At 39.0% G+C, this 16,628-nt stretch overlaps 1 protein-coding gene across 1 annotated transcript in view; it reads left to right on the plus strand.

Moving 5' to 3' along the window:
* The first annotated feature begins 3,925 nt into the window (after positions 1-3,925).
* cdh11 (cadherin 11, type 2, OB-cadherin (osteoblast)) overlaps positions 3,926-16,628 on the plus strand; it is a 59,426-nt gene continuing 46,723 nt past the window's right edge. The window contains exon 1 of the mRNA XM_073835856.1: positions 3,926-4,389. The gene's annotated coding sequence lies outside the window, so the exon portion shown is untranslated. The remainder of the gene's footprint in view (positions 4,390-16,628) is intronic.

Below are 16,628 nucleotides of genomic sequence, written 5' to 3' on the forward strand. Positions count from 1 at the left end.
AGCCCCATTCAATTATATCCGCTATACCTGCCAATGTCCTGCACTCATTGCCAACTGTCTAAAGCAGACCTCACTCTTACCTATTTAAATTTAAGGACTCTAAGCAGCAAATAGAGGCTAATACTTAGCTTGAGTGGCAAAGTGAAAATAGATTAAAGGAATTCACTCATGAATGAAATTCTGTCATCATTTACTTACCCTCATGTCGTTCCAACCAGTGTCACTGAAACGCATAAAGCTATTTCAAAGGCTGTTTCAACAGTTTTTCGCAGATACAATTAAAGTCAGTGATGTCCAAAACAACACTGGATTGGACCCTGATGGCTTTTAATGTATGGACTGGTTTAAGCTGGTCCTTAGCTGGTTTATGCTGGTCACCAGCAAAGGACCAACATAAACCAGCTAAGGACCAGCATTAACCAGCATCCCAGCATAAAAATCTACCTAACCAGCATGTGCTGTTTTTTCAACAGGGTTAGAACAATATAAGGGTGGGTAAATGATAACAGAATGTTCAGAACAGTTTATATTGTGAATTGTTTCTTGCTTTTGGAAGTCTTTCTGAAGGATGTTACATTAGTTACACACACACACACACACACACACACACACACACACACACACACACACATATATATATATATATATATATATATATATATATATATATATATATATATATATATATATATATATGCACACTTACAATAATTTCTGTCTAGGGCTTGTATAAAAGAAACTCTCAAGCTTTAATTGTCTATTTAGGAAGCAAGTGTCTGTGCACGCTGTCATTCAGGAGACAAAGGTTTCTATAAAAGTCCATTGTGTTCTTTCAAAGAATTCTCTGTCACCTAAATGACACCACCAAAATCTTTCCTTATTAGCATATATGCCTGAGAGTGAAACTGTCATCCAGCTGCACCAGCAATTAGCCAGTTTCATCATAAAGACTTGTATCAGCAGAAAAAAGTAATCATTTGAAGTAATGTGAAAGGCCTTCCTCATGATTTCCTCATTAAATTATTCATAGGGCTTCCTCTTGCTTGTATATTTTCCATTTAGAATGACAAGGTTCATTATGAAGATGAAGCTCCTGGCATATTTTTGTGTAACTCTTCTTATGGGGTCTTTTCTGACTTTCTGGAACAAGATCACACACTCGAGTCGTGGACCACAAGTGAGAAAAAAAGTGAGTACAAAAACTTCAGACTTTACAAAGCAAAGATTAAGAAAACCATGACTGTTTGTTTGCTTGTTCACAGTCTCTCCGTGTCTCCATGTCTGATGTGACATGACCTGATAAAGAGCAAGGACCCGGTGTTTCCAGAATCACACAGAAGTAGAAAGGCGGCACCCCGCTCGCAAGCATATCTGTGGAAAATCTCTTAAAGAAAATAAAGCAAGCTCTCTCTGATGAGCACCTCCAACTGATAAGGTGTCAGATGTACCACTCCATTACTGTGACTGAGGTTGTTCTGTTTTTCTTTCATTTGAACTCCTGCCGCAATAGAGTGAGTAATCAGCTCCTCTCCGTGCTCTGTTCGGAGACCCCTGCCAGGTCTCTGATCCACCAACAGATATCAGTGTCTCATAATGGATTAAAATAGGGTTAGACAAAATGGATATTATATCAAAGAGTGCATGTGTCTGGCTGCTTCCTCTGTTTCTGCAGCGAATACGTGATCGAAACAACGGAGACAGAGTAATAACAATGATTCTGAGTCGGAATCCAAGCCATGATGGAACGTGTTTGATTCAGCTGCTGGGATGTTGGCATACGTTGGGATGGGTGTCTGGTTTTATTTACCCAACTGTGCCCCAGTAAGACCGTGCAGTTGATACTGGCAGCCATTTGTTTGTGTGAATGAAAGATAAAACAATAAAAGACATGCTCATCTTTGGCTTTTTAGACATATTAAATAGTGGCTTTAGTCTAGCAGGTCTTTTAATGTGTTACTTCAAAACAATGCTGTCACCGTCGTATAATCTCTGGCGGAAAGTTAATAAGACTAATAAGACAAACTGTATAAATCGTGCCACGGAATCCTCCCGAGAACCTCGACAGGCTCTCCTTAGATGTAAAAGTTGATACATGCAATTGTGCTACGGAAAGGCAAAGCAAGACATTTTCCTTATGTGACGGCTAATTTGTGCCTCCGAGGAAGCTGATTAAAAACTGACATGGATCTGATTGCTTTGCCATCCTGAGGTATCACTGCCAACGTTGTCGCTCTGCTTCTTTTTGCTTTTTTCTATTCCATCCACACCCCCGCCCTCCTTCGCTACTTCTCTCTCTCACACTTCTTTAAACCAGCCTTGGCTGAAGCGACCGTGTGAGCAGTGAATCCATTACCCGAGCGACAGCTCAATTCAATTATTAGACGGGCTAATAATCTGACTGAATTGATTGTTCACTATATCCCCAGCCAAATGGCTGATGGAGAGAGGATCATGTTTGAGATTTCTTGCCGTAACGGCAGGAATAGAGCACATGCTGAATATGACCAGGAGCTGCTCTTAATGAACACAACACAACACTTCCTCAACCTGAGACTGTGGGACCTGAAATCATAAACACGCCTAAGGAAATCAATTTTTTAGCGAACAATCAGTATTGTCTTCCTTTAGTGTATCAGCGGTGCACAAACAACACCGAGCAGAGAGAAGAAAATTATTTTCATCTCATTAAACTCTCCATCTAAATGGAGTGTTTTGCATTTCTCTTGATAGACTTCAAATGGGATTCTGAACAGCGATATTAGATCGGTTTTATTTCTTCAGCATGATCCACATTCACACAAAAAAGAGACTTTCCTGTCTCAACCTTAAGCCACAAATGGAAAAGAAGTGGGTCAAACTGCAGTTTCAGTAGAATACCAATTTCAATCAACAAAGCACAATGGTAAGAGTAGACATTCCAATTAGCAGGGCAGTAATGGATAACATAATTATAGACCTAACCTACAATTAAGCTCTGACATGATGACCAGAGTAATGGTCTTACAACATAATGACCTAATTCCAAAATGAGTTTTTGTGAGCATTATGCTGTTCTCTGCTGTGATTTTATGTGCGAAACGCTGTGTTTAACCTTGGACAATTATTACTGTAAAAATTAAAGTCAAAAGTCTTATAACACAGGGTGAGTCGCAACTCACCTATACCTTCAAATACAGCCTTTTTAAGTACCTTATTGCTTATATAATATATTTATATTTTTTACTAAGAACATTTTAATTATTATTAATTGCAAATTAATTGCAAGAAAATATGTGGCTAACAGGTATTTCTGTCAGAGCTGTTTTTGCATCATAGAACAGCTTTGTACTGACCAACCAGAAGTCACAACTATAACTATTTATTTATTTTATAATTTGATAATATATAAAGTATTGTTAAAACACCAATAAACAAAGATAAAATATGTATTTACTTAAATAAATACTGAATTAAATTTGAGAACATGATCATCTTGTAACTAAATAGTAATAAACACAATAAATCCACTCACAACTTTGCTATTCAGTAACATAAATATTTAGGAATATGTCTCCGACAAATATGGAAATACTGCATCAAAGATACAATTTGTCTGCATTACAGACATTACAAATAAACTAAATGTGTTACAAGAGTCCACAGTCCTCCCTATAGCCATCATGTCAACTAAATAAACTGCATATAGTAAGAGTCAGAGATGAAAAGAGTTATTGTGGATTCGCAAGCGACGTTTGTTCTTTTTAGCTTGATTTCTCTATGTGAAATGTGTCACTTTTTACCATTTCTATATTCTTTTATTTTTTTGAGATGAGCGGGTATTTCATTCCCCAGCGGGGGCTCAGCTTTCATCCGCCTGTTTTGATTGGAGGAGGATTTTAGAGGCCGGTTTAACAGTTGCGTTGGCCGCTCGCTTCAGATGGGACCGCACGACAGGACAGATGAGAAACTGCTTCCATCTGGAAACGCAGGGAGAGAAGGAGGGTTGACTCGACACAGTCACCGGCGGTAAGACACACACATCCTGCTTGCGTTACATCGCACCGGTCATCATCATTCCGACTTTTGGAGTGGCAGAGCGAACGTGCGCGCAGAGCAGCTGCACCTGACTGATCGTGGACATATCTCAGTTTTATTTCACCAGTCTTCATTTAACAGTTGCCTTCGGTACTTACTTGAAGAAGGAAAAGAGAGAAAACAATCAAGCGGGTTTTATGTTTTGCTTCATATCTGGGAGAGGACTTTGGCAAAGGGGAGGACCCTGCGTCTGGAGTGATACACAGACTGCTCTTGTTGGATGTTGATTGTTGGTCAGAGAGAAGAAGTGGCAGCGTTTACCCGCTGCTGGGACCATCACTGGACAACCGGTGTCGTCTTTGAAAGTGTTCAAAGGTAGGAAGTGATGTTGCTGTTTACGACTGAAATGCGCATCATATTATTGCTAGACTGCAAAAATCTGTCTTCTGAGGAATGGAGAGGACAGGTCAGTCGTTCTCACCAAAGGTTTTCTCCATACCTCAGCAGACAGCTCTCTTGCAGTGTAAAGCATGCACACTTAGAGCGCCTCAGATGACATTCACAGGAGCGATTTGCTTTCGTGGACAGTTTGCTGGACCATGGAGCTCCTGCTCATGGCTCAGTGAGTGGCTCAACTTTTAGTTTTGAGCTGCTCTTCACGATCGTGAGCACGACGTTGTGGAGAAGCATTGCGTTCCACTGAGCCTGAGGAGAGGGAAAAAAGAGGGTCATGAATTCAAGTTTAATAAAATATAGGCTATAATAGAGGTGCAGTGCATAAATAAGATGCAGTTTTATTTGAATGGCTATACGACGTTATTATCAGCTTATCGGATTAATTTATTTATTTTTGTGACTTTGTTAACATTTGGGACTGTCGTTCATCGTCAGTGTTGGACAGAACTTTCCATGCAGCTTTAATATATCCTAATATCCATAATAAGGTTTCCATCTGGCGCACAGTGCAGGAATGGTGTCCCCTGTTCGTTTATGTATGAATTTATTCAACAAGACGTTAAAACGATTTTTTTACTATTATTTGGATACAAGTAATGGGGTTTTCCCCCATCACGAGTTGCTAGTTTGTAGAAGGGAATGCGAGTCGCCTGTCGCTGGAGTGAATCCACAAACGCCTCAGCGTTCACGGTGGGGAATGAAGGAGTCGTGCGGGTGGTGAGAGAGCACAACCCCGGGCATAAAAACAGTCATATACCCCCCACTGTGAGAATCACACCATGAATCATTACACAGATCTTTTATGAACAATATCAGCTCTGTATTTCCTCGGTAGGACGCGTAGAAGCACTCAAGACAGTGAGTGATTTAGTGAACCGAATTAGTGTGTTTGGATCGGGCTGTTAGGGAAAGGCCGTGAAGCGTGGATGTTGCATTCGTAAATTAGGTTTGTTTTTAAATATTATGTTACTTTTTAAATGATTTTATTTATTTCTATATTCTTGTAAATCATATTTTGGTTACATTGTCTAGAATTAGCCTATTAAATAACATTAAAATGACATTAAATATTTACTATTTGGTTGTCAGATGCAATCCAATGCAATAGGTAAAAGATAAGATGTCTGTTACTTTGTCTTTGTGGCAGGTATGTCATAGGCCTAACAAGAGATATGTAAACTACACAAGTATTAAATAATAAGCAAATAAATAAATACATACCTACATATATACATACACACACAAATAACTAGAGATCTAAGTCCAATTGTATTTATCTCAGCATCCTTATGCATTTTTTAAAAATAGTTAAAATAAGTAAATCAATCAATAAATAAAATTACTAATTGAAATGGGACAATATAGAGACAAATTTGTTAGTAGTATTGTTAATAATAATATTAATACTAAATATCATTAGTAATAATAATCGAAGAACACCATGTACACTCACATGCATTCAATAGAGGGTGCTGTTGTTCTTTTTAGTCCTGGCCCAGTTTGCTTACCACAGTTTTGTCTCGAAGGGCCACTCAAAAAGATTGAGCGCCACCGTCTGTGTTGCTCATGCTCCCCAGGGATGCAGAATTCAATCTAGCAGAGGCTCTGGCTAATGCTGTGGCACTTTGTCAGGATTAACATCTTTCTAGTCAGTGGCTTCTGTTACCTTTGGTGTCACATTACCACCTTGGAGTTGTGTGCAGGGAGAAAAAATGAAGCCCTGGTATCTTGCTCTTGCATTGTGTTGGGTGCTACGCTGCTTCAGTCCCACATCACTGCGGGTCGATAGAGGAAGAGACTCAGTCATTTTCAACAAATAAAGGCATTTGTTATGGTGACTGGTGAAGCTTCTCAAAGAGCCCTTTTTTCACCACCAGCCACTCTAAACAAGGCAGGGATATCTTTGGGCTGAGTTGAATTTTCAATTAAAGACATGAATACCTGAGCTCTTCTGATCAGTCTATATTCTGTGAGGGAGCGTTTCATTAAAGCCAGTCTTTTGAAAGGCAAAAGCGAAGTTACAATCAGACAAACTGTGCTTTTGCACATCATTTGGCTTTGCTGAAAAAAAAGGTAAATTAATCTCCACGCCTAGGTAAATCCAGTCACGTTGATGCATGAAGAAAATCTTTCTGATTCAGCTGGCAGCCTTCTCGGCAGTATGGTCTCATTGTGGTGGTTTCTACTCAGGCGCAGAATAATGATGATTATACCGGCACTTGGACAGGGCCAAGTTATTCGTGCCAACTGTCTCCAGTGCAGGAATCTCATGCCATCTGTTAGTGACCTTGGAACACATAAATACAATTTTATGACTGGTAGCACGGTGCTATATGAGAACCCCATGCTTTCTAGTATTTACCTTTCTGGTGATTGATTAAAGTGCCTCATTTGATCTGATATCAAGCTTATGTGACAGCCTGGATCTCTAAGTGTTTTACAAAGAGTCATCAAGAGAGTCTACAGTTACCATTCTGAAATATGGTGGATGAAATATTGCAACAGGAGCATAAATTGGATGCGTTCGTTTTTAAAATTCCCCTCAAAGAATTATTAATAGAGTATTTGACACAGTGGAGAATTATAGCTTCATTTATACAAAGCAGCCTTCATGCTGAACGTGGTTGTACTAATCACTGCGTGGGTGCGTGGAATACATCCATTCACCCTTATGAGGAGCAATTAGCAAAGCAGAAAATCATACACCCTTTTATATGCTAACTTTTAGAGCAGGGGTGATTTTCTTTTCTTCCTTTCGTTCTTTTAATGCCTTGCTTTACAAGGCGGTGCAATGACAAACATTACTCATCATTTATGATCTCACGACTAATGCTGAACGAAGATGTTGAGATTGTGGAAAAAAGGCCTAATGAACGACACTTGAGAGGATCTTCTTAGTGCTTACCAAGGTATATGAGGATGAAATGATATAAACAGCGTAAGATGATCGGCCACAATGTGCCAGTTGCAGTTTGTTGTTTTTACGAGGTTTGGTGTGATATGTGATCTCACATCAAAATGTTAGCAAGCTGAAGCCTGCTGTTCTGAAAATGCACTGGATTATCAATGAAAACGTGTGAATTTGCTGCCAAAAGTATGGCATGCTGGTTTTACTAGGCTTCGCTGTTAATATTCTTCATTTGCTCTGGATGGCCTGGAGTGTGACAGGCCAAGTAGATTTTGTCAAAGCAGTTTGGAAATACTTTTTTCTGATGTCAAGACCACTCTTTGATCTAGCACTATATCATCATACTGCTTTTTTTTAACCTTTGCCTTTGAAGACCATGATGTAACTCACCCTTCTTTCACTGTTCTGTCCTGTATTCTTTTATGGATGACTATACATGGATAATATAAAACACATATTTTAAAATGCTTCAAGTGCACTGGTGTTCTCCTGTTTGCTTTTATGTTCCTCATTTCAATGCAGCAAAATATAATGCATTTATTCAATAAAATGATTTAACAATATACATTATTAACCTACTTACCTACCTACTTATTTGGGTCCCACTTCATACTACATGGCCTTAACTACTATGGACTCACATCAAAAATAAGTACAATGTACCTATTGTGTTCATATTGTATAGCAAAACACTTTAGCTGCTATTGAGGTGGGATACGAGTAAGGTTAGGGACAGGTTTGGTGGTATAGGTAGGTTTAAGGGTGGGTTAAGGTGTAAGGATTGGGTCAACAGTGTAATTACAAATATAATGACAAAAAATAATTATGAATGTAATTCTATGCAGGTATTTTGTAAAACTCGCTCATACACAAAAATGCATTGTATTGATGAATTTAAATGTTGGTAAAAGTGGGACCCTTATTTTTTATGGAACTATCAAGCACAGAGAGATTTTGTTTTATATTTTTATTTGTGGTATTACCTCAAATAAATGGCATTAATAATTATAAGCTTCCCATTGCTTCCAATTCTATTGACTAACGTTTAAACTAATTTTGCTAGTGATATTTTGCTCTATAGGTCCAGTCATTAAAATACATTTCTTGCTGCGTTCTCACAGAGCTGACCTTTAGAAAGAAAGCACTGGTCATAAGTGATGTGTCTTAGGTGTATGGCCAGTAATAGGCCTGATTCTTCTCTCAGGCTTGCTTGGTCGCAAAATAGCAGATAGCATTATCCTGAACCCATTTCCACACAGCGCAATTAGACATGAGACACGTAACCTTTTCTTCAATAGTGTGTCCTACGACAGAAGTGCCTCCCCCCTTCCCTCTCAGTTTGAATTCCAGTCGTAATACCACTGATAAAACAGACGTGATGGGTCAGATACAGGAAGCGTAGGAATATTTTATTCCCCACGTACCGCGAACACATAAGCACGACATAAGCATGTGGTTGCGTGAATATAGTTTTCTATGCATTAGTTCCTGCCGGTCCACGAATTCCAGCAAGTAAACAAGTAGCTTATTTGTGAGTCCAGATACTAGCCATCTGGATAGTGTTGCTGAGGGTTTTCACAGGTTTGCAACTGCTTTTTGGAGTGAGAAAGGGGTGGGAGGATGAACTGATCTGCAATGACACGCTCCATTACTCCTTCTTTGCATCTGCAATAAAGCTAATTGTTGGGTTTTCCCTGTTTAAGCTCAGCATAGCCACAGAGCACAATAACACTAATATTCAAGGCACTGAAGACAATGAGCACGGGTTGCGTTCCTCGTAGACCAATCAGAAAGAGCACACCGGCACAAATGGATCACAAATACCCCCTCCTGTTCCTTCTGAACGTGAACTAACATCTTTTAATTTACAGATCACCCATAGCCCGCAATCAGAGCGTTAAGTGCTCTGGGTTCATTATCTGGTGGCATATGGTGATGCATTTGCATAATACGCTAATACTTACTCCAACTCTCTTCCTTTTATACTTCACTGTGCTATTGGCAATGTACAATTTGGTGCAATTAAACTTTCCCTGCGATGTATGCTCATTGTTCTTTCGTCTAATTAAGTCTTCCAACGTAATGAAACAATGGGGAAGAACACACCTTGACTCACAACCTGGTTGTTGTAATTTGGCTCGACGTGTCTCTGAATTCATAAATCGCTACGCTATTCTGTCTTTAAATATTTATTTGCTGCCTCACCAGTCTAGAAATTACCAGAACAAAAGGAAAAAGACAGAAAATGCCAGTCACGATGACAGCTGCTAATGCTTGGTATTTGTCCCTTAGCTAGTTGTCTTTTGCGGTTTGCAAACACTACGCCATCACGCGAGTTTTCACAGCAATGTTCAAGTAGCCTATTGTTCCCTACTTAATGGTAATGAATATTGCTGCAGATTGTTGATATGCAGAAACAAAATAGTGAAAGGGAAATCTCTTAAAATTAGCTCACTTTAAGACATGAGGCATGAAATTGGATTTTAAGTTTGCGGTAGAGAGAGAGAAAGAGTAAGAGAGGGAGGAAAAGTGCATTGCTGTTCTCACAGTTCAGTGCGTCTCTCATTGCTTGCTGTCCTTTTACTCTGTTGTATTTCCTCAGAGCTGCTGCCTCACCTGTTCTCAATATTTAATGTGGTGGAGGGTCTTTTGGGCTTGTAATGAAGTGGAGGTCAAGAGCTTCCTCCAGCTTCTTTCCTCCAAACTGGCCCTGTAAATGTCAGACGGCTGCGAGAAAAGAGTCTGAACTTTCCCCCGTCTATCTCAGTCAGTCATCTCTTATTTCTCTTCATCACTGCCCACTCTTTTGCTCCCTCTATCTCCGCCAGCCTTCGTCAGAATTCATCTCAGAGCTCTGGCTTCCACTCAGCCATAACCTGAGCCTTTTCCATGTTATATTACCACCTCATCAGCCTTTTTTCTGTCACTCATCTCTCTTCTACTACCACTTTTTTTCCTTATCTGATGAAAGACGGAGAAAATCCGGCAAAACAAAATGAATTTGACATATGCGACGTGTATGGTTATGGATGGCCGCACAGGATGTTTCTTTTCAACAGAGCTTTTTGTTTGTTTTGTATATCTAGCTTTTTTTCGGTCCTCAGAGGACACGGTCATTTCTTCTGGCAGAGGCAGGAGAAAGACGTAAATCATCATCTCCCGGACTTAGCGCCTCAGTTTTGTGCGGTCCTGGCCATTTTGGTGGCCTTGATAAAATATTCATCCCTTTTAATCCCTAAGCTGACAAAATGGTGTGTTAAGAATCAGGCTATGTTCCATTCCACTGACCATCTGATGGGCAGCCTTCTCTAAAGACCTGGCCACAATGCTAGCGTTTGGCTGGTTCACTTAGAGAAAACAAGAGGTCCAAATCTAGCAGCACTGGGGCTTTGTCAACAGTGAATAACAAGCAGGCCAATTACAACTCAGTTACCAAAAGAACAGGGGGAAAGGCTGCGAGTAACGGCAACTCCCAAACGCTGAGAGAAAACTAGGTTTATGGAACAGATGATGTGGAAGATAAAATAATTTGTTGAATAACCTGGTGGGCCAATATTTCAGGCGAGGGGTACGGATAAAGGCTTCCAATTTTGGTGTTTATACATAATAAGTAGAATAAATTGAGCTTGCACTGGCGGGACTTTAACAAGTACAGCACTGATAACCTTCTGTAGTCCTTGGCATTCATAGCCGCCTATCCGCGATCTCCAAGGTCTCATATTAACTTTTGGATGGAAATCTGTCTCGAATGAATTATGATGCAAAAATAATCCCAGGGGTTTCTAATCAGTAATTTTGTTTACTTTAGCCAATCGCAGGGCCCCAGATCCAGGCTGTGATGTGGCCCTTTCTCTGCCAGGATCTGAGGACATGAAAAGATATGTAAATGATATTATTTTCTCTATTATACCTCTTAGTTTTTCAGGGAATTATAATAGGCCAAGATGCATGATTGATTGCATGTATTTAGCTAAATTTAACTATCTGAAGAGCTCATTTCCTCGGAGGGAAATTGGAACTAAGTCAATAAGGATGAATAATATTTTTTTTTTTAATAAAAGAAAGAAAGAAAGACAGACAAAAAGAAAGAAATGTGTATGAACTCATTTGGATTGGAACATCTGCTGTTCTATAATGTATAAATTCTTTTGACTTGATATGCTAATTAAATTTTTAGGCGAAAAAAGAAAAGAGTAGCGGGACAGTCCCGGCACATGTTCTCTCGGATCCCGCTTTTCCTTCCTATTGACGTTTTAAAGAGAAGGGCATTCAGTCAGTCCAATCTCTCGAAACGTTATTTGTGTCATTTTCGTTTTTAACCCTGAGATCAACAAAAAATACCATGGAACGAGTGAATAATTTATTTAGTTCTGCTTCTAGTGGCTGGGTTAATGGGAAGCGGTTTGGTCACAAAGGCATACACTTGTAAATGAGGCAGATAAACCTTTGGGTAGACAAGGAGCGTTTTGTTTGACACAGGAATTCTGTTGTTGGCTGTTTTGGTTGTCAAGTACTCTGGGAAGGCAGGATGTGTACTGGGCCTACAATGGGCCTTTCAGCTAAGCATCTCAGATGCACGGCGATGCTGTCCCGCCTCCTTTCACAGTGCCCTAATCTCTTTATCAGGCAGCCACAATGGCGGATTCAGTCTTTAGCCTTGCCGGCAAGATCTTAGGGACCAGGAGGCAGATGCTACAAAACTGACCACCGTCTAACCTCAGCCAGACTCAAAGTTTTCACAAGTGGTCAAGGGTTATAGCTATTTTCGAAAACATTTACTTAATGTTACTAAATCAGATCTAGGGTTAGGATGTTTTTCTGTTTTTGTACACAGATTATCTTTTAGTTTTGACAACTGATGTCTTAGAGAGCAGGGTGGTCGATGGTTGATATAAAGTTGTGTATAAAAGTCAGCAAAATAAAAGTCCTGCCTCAAACACATCGACTAAAAAAAAAAAAAAAAAAAGTATTGGCCAATGCCAAATATCGACTACTAGTTTTAGAATTAATATATTTGATAAAATTTGATAGGTAGTTATTACTTGCATTTTGTATATGTTTTGTAATTTGTACAGTTAGCCAAAAATGTATTAACCCTTAAATGCATGAATGTTTCCCCAATCATTACTACATATTTGGGTCTTGAGCGACCCTGGCCTATATATCCAGTACAGATGGATCTCTTACTTCTGCGATAGCAAAAAAACTCTCAATATTTTAAGAGCAATTACAGAAGAATAAAATAAAGCATATTTCATTTCCTTTTGAAACTTTAAGGGTTCAATTTGAGCAGATGATTTTACGATCGCCGTCAGTGCACTTTCACAGTACATTCAGCATCTGGCTCATATTCACGATCTCAACCATATTCTCAAAACTATTGTTTTCAATGACTTCAAAGTCAGTATTTTGATAGCTGGCAGTTTATTCACCACATCCACCATCAAATAACAGTGCCATTTATATTTAATTGCATACAGTAATTGCTCTGCAGTAAAGCCATTCAAACCAGTTCGATTTTTGCTGATGATATTCTTTTGTTTTATGCCTGTGATAGTTATGAGTGAAACATCACGTCATTATTGTCACCTCAAGGAATAAAGATGAATTGCACGTATTGAGTTATCAGATATTACATTTTTTTTGCACACAAAAAATATACTTACACTATTACACACCACGGATCTCTAGCAACCCTATACACTTTAAAAAATATGATCATAAAACAGATTTTTTTTATATATTTAGTTATATTGTTTATAATGAATAGATTGAGGAATACTAAAAAAGTTGGTGTCAAACTTAAAAAATTAAGAAGGAAGAGGTATGCATTTAAGGGTTAAATTAAATAATATATATTATAAATTTCAAAGAAAAGAGGAAAATGTGGGAAAAGAACATAACAACAGACTGCACCAGAAAGGCAGCGTTTCTCCCTCCATCTAGCGGCCTATTTTTGTTTAGTGCCTGTCAATGAGGGTTTGCATCAGTAAACTCATTCACACTCTTGGATCCAGCACCCTCAGGAATCTGCCAGCGTTGCAGTGCTACCTCCGTGGCGCAGACATTGTCATTCCATTTGCGGGGCTGTTTGTCTTTGATGCAACAGCTTTTCCTTTCCTTATGTATCCTCTTTGAATCATTCTTCACTCTCGCATTAAGAAGGCATTTTAGCTTTGGCTGGATCACGGTAATGCCAAATTGCACTTAATTTCACACCTCTGTAAATTCTGTTGTGTCAGGAAAGCTCGTTTTAGACCTCTTTCTGTCACGGACAAGCTCTGTAGTAAATAGTTTGGGGCCTCAGGGACTCATCCAGCCTGAGGTTTTAATTGTTATAATTTAATGCAGGGGTGTCCACATCCTGTTGACCCCTGTTTGCTGGGCTTTGTAGGTTACAGTAAGGCAGAAATTATTTCCAGCTGCCTGACATTGTGGGTGGCCCATGGGTGGACAGTCTTTTAAGAAAAGCAGCCGCTTCCCTTTCTAATTAGGCTGTTAAACATTAGCACTACAACTGTTGGAGGAGAAGGATGTAATGGCCTTTTCAGTGAGAACGGTAAAGGGCTGTACACTGCTTGTCACTTCCACAAGGACACATGGCTCGTGAAGGCCAGCGAGGCCTTCATTAACATGACAGTTAGGCTGGCGTCGTAAAAACCGAACCGGCTTGTAATAGAGCAGCCCGGCCCCTGCTGAGAGACCAGGACAGTGCGGTGTATGGGGGGCCCTAAACTAAAGACCACCCTCCATACAAATCAGCCTGCCACTCCCACGAAGAGCAAACAAGCTGTACTTCCCTCAACTGTCATGTAAAACACTGTCTTTCATTTTATGCCGGAAAAAGACCTGTTCGCATCCGCACGGTCCCTTTCTTCTTTTGCCATTCGCCCGTTCACCTTCTGTGTGCAAACCATCTTTTCTTTGATGCCCACTCGCGTGATTGTTGACCTGACAGCTGTCTGTGTTTGAATGGCTCTCCTCGGTAACAGTCGAGAATGTGTGTATGAAAGTGCTAAAGCACTGAATGTGCTGCCTAGAGAGTATAAAACCATTGCTTATGAATTTCATCATACTCTCCTTGACGTTATGTCACTTGTTACATAGCATACATATACGTATTAAAGTAATTCGACTCCGAGTTACTTTATTTCTTCATGCTGCTTCTCAAATCCAAGCTTTGAGCAGAACAGTTACTGCTGAAATTTAAGAGCCAAAGAATCTGCTTTGCTTTCAGTGAAAATCTCTGCTGTGTTTTATATGCGGACAGTTCAGGGTGAGCCTGTGTGCATTGTTTCTCAGAAGTGTCTTAACACAGAATAGAGGCATGTGCATCACCACATGCACACAAATGGGGGATTTCAAAAGTGCTGCTCCGAGCCGCATTTGAAGCAACGGAAATTGAAGATTTTGAGTGGCATGAAAGCTGACAATTCTATAACTTCTTAACTTCGAGGTGTTTCTCTGCTTCTGAAGGTTATTTGGGGTACCACATATCATCACTTGAAGTGGTGGATGGATAGAGAAAGCAGTAACTCAAGTTTCAGACGTGTTTTGTTTTCTTTGGCCTGACTTTGAGGTCAAGTCAAGCATTATTTGTGTAGCGTTTAAAACAATATGTGTGGTTTCAAAGCAACTTCACCAAAAATGTTTAGAACTAGTATTAAGATCAGAATGAGATGATCAGAAGTGGTTATGTGTAAATGATAAACACAGTCGAAATAGTTTTGTGATTTGATCACTCAATGCGGAGGTGCATGGACCACATCCCTTTAGTAGTGTAAACACTAATCTGTCCTGATGCGACCCAGATGGTTAACTGCTAAAATAAGGTTTTTAAATGTTGCTGTGTTTATAATTAATTTAAATCTTATCTTAGGGCATCTATCTGTTTGTTTGTTCACTGTTTTTTTTTAACTATCTAAGGGCCTTGAGAGGCCTATTTTAAAGGTGTTATATAAGGGTTTTTTATGTTTAGCTTTTTTATGTATTGTATAATTTTATATATATGTGACCCTGGACCACAAAACCAGTCATAAGGTTAAATTTGACAAAACTGAAATTTATACATCATATGAAAGCTCAATAAATAAGCTTTCTATTGATGTATGGTTTGTTAGAATAGGACAATATTTGGCCGAGATACATCTATTTGAAATCAGAAATCTGAGGATGCAAAAAAATCAAAAAGACTGAGAAAATCACCTTTAAAGTTGTCCAAATTAGGTTCTTAGCAATGCATATTACAAATCAAAAATTACATTTTGATATGTTTACAGTAGGAATTTTACAAAAAATTTTACAAAAAATCTTCATGGAACATGAACTTTACTTACTTTACTATTTCTTAATGATTTTTGGCATAAAAGAAAAATCAAAAATTTTGACCCATGCAATGTATTTTTGGCTATTGCTACAAATATACCCCAGCGACTTAAGACTGGTTTTGTGGTCCAGGGTCACATATTTTTTAATATAATAATAATAATAATAATAATAATAATAATAATAATAATAATAATAATAATAGTAGTAGTAGTAGTAGAAGTATACTGTTCAAAAGTTTGTATTAGTAATTTTGAAAGGATTTTAATTAGGGGTGGGCATAGATTAATTTTTTTAATCTAGATTAATCTAGATTAAATCTTGGAATTAATCTAGATTAATCTAGATTAAAATGGCTAATTTGAATTCTGCTAAAGGCATTCAGAATATGTGTGCTAATAATAATAAGTCTTCGAGAACGGGCCAGGTGGCGCATTAGATCAGGCGCTCATCTCCTGTTTCCAAAATGCATCACAAACTGCTTGGCAATTGCATTTACAACATAATTACCTATACAAACTTGTGTAACCAAGTACTTCTGCGCAAAAGGCTGCACGACGTGCGGACGCGCACCGGCATGGATATCTGCGTGCATAGTCTTGGGTTAAACTGCGTTGCTTTTAGAAGCGTCAATTCAGTTGTTGCATATAGTTTAATGTATTTATTTCGGGATTATCAAAGTAAATTATAACTCACGTGCCCCAGTAAAAAGGGTCTAGCAACGCACCTGCCCTGAAGCGGCTTCATAACTGCATCATTGTCAGCACGTCTCGTTTGATGTGGTCATTTCACAGAAGTTGAAGACTCGTTCTCGCCCCCTACAGTGCAATTCGACTAGGTATACGTCATCCGTGCTCAAATATCAAGGTGAAAGTCATCATATCTTGCGTAGTTTAGACCCAGCTCCCAACCCAACTTTGAGAAT

This window comes from Garra rufa, chromosome 3 (genome assembly GCF_049309525.1).
Source record: "Garra rufa chromosome 3, GarRuf1.0, whole genome shotgun sequence".
NCBI lineage: Eukaryota > Metazoa > Chordata > Actinopteri > Cypriniformes > Cyprinidae > Garra > Garra rufa.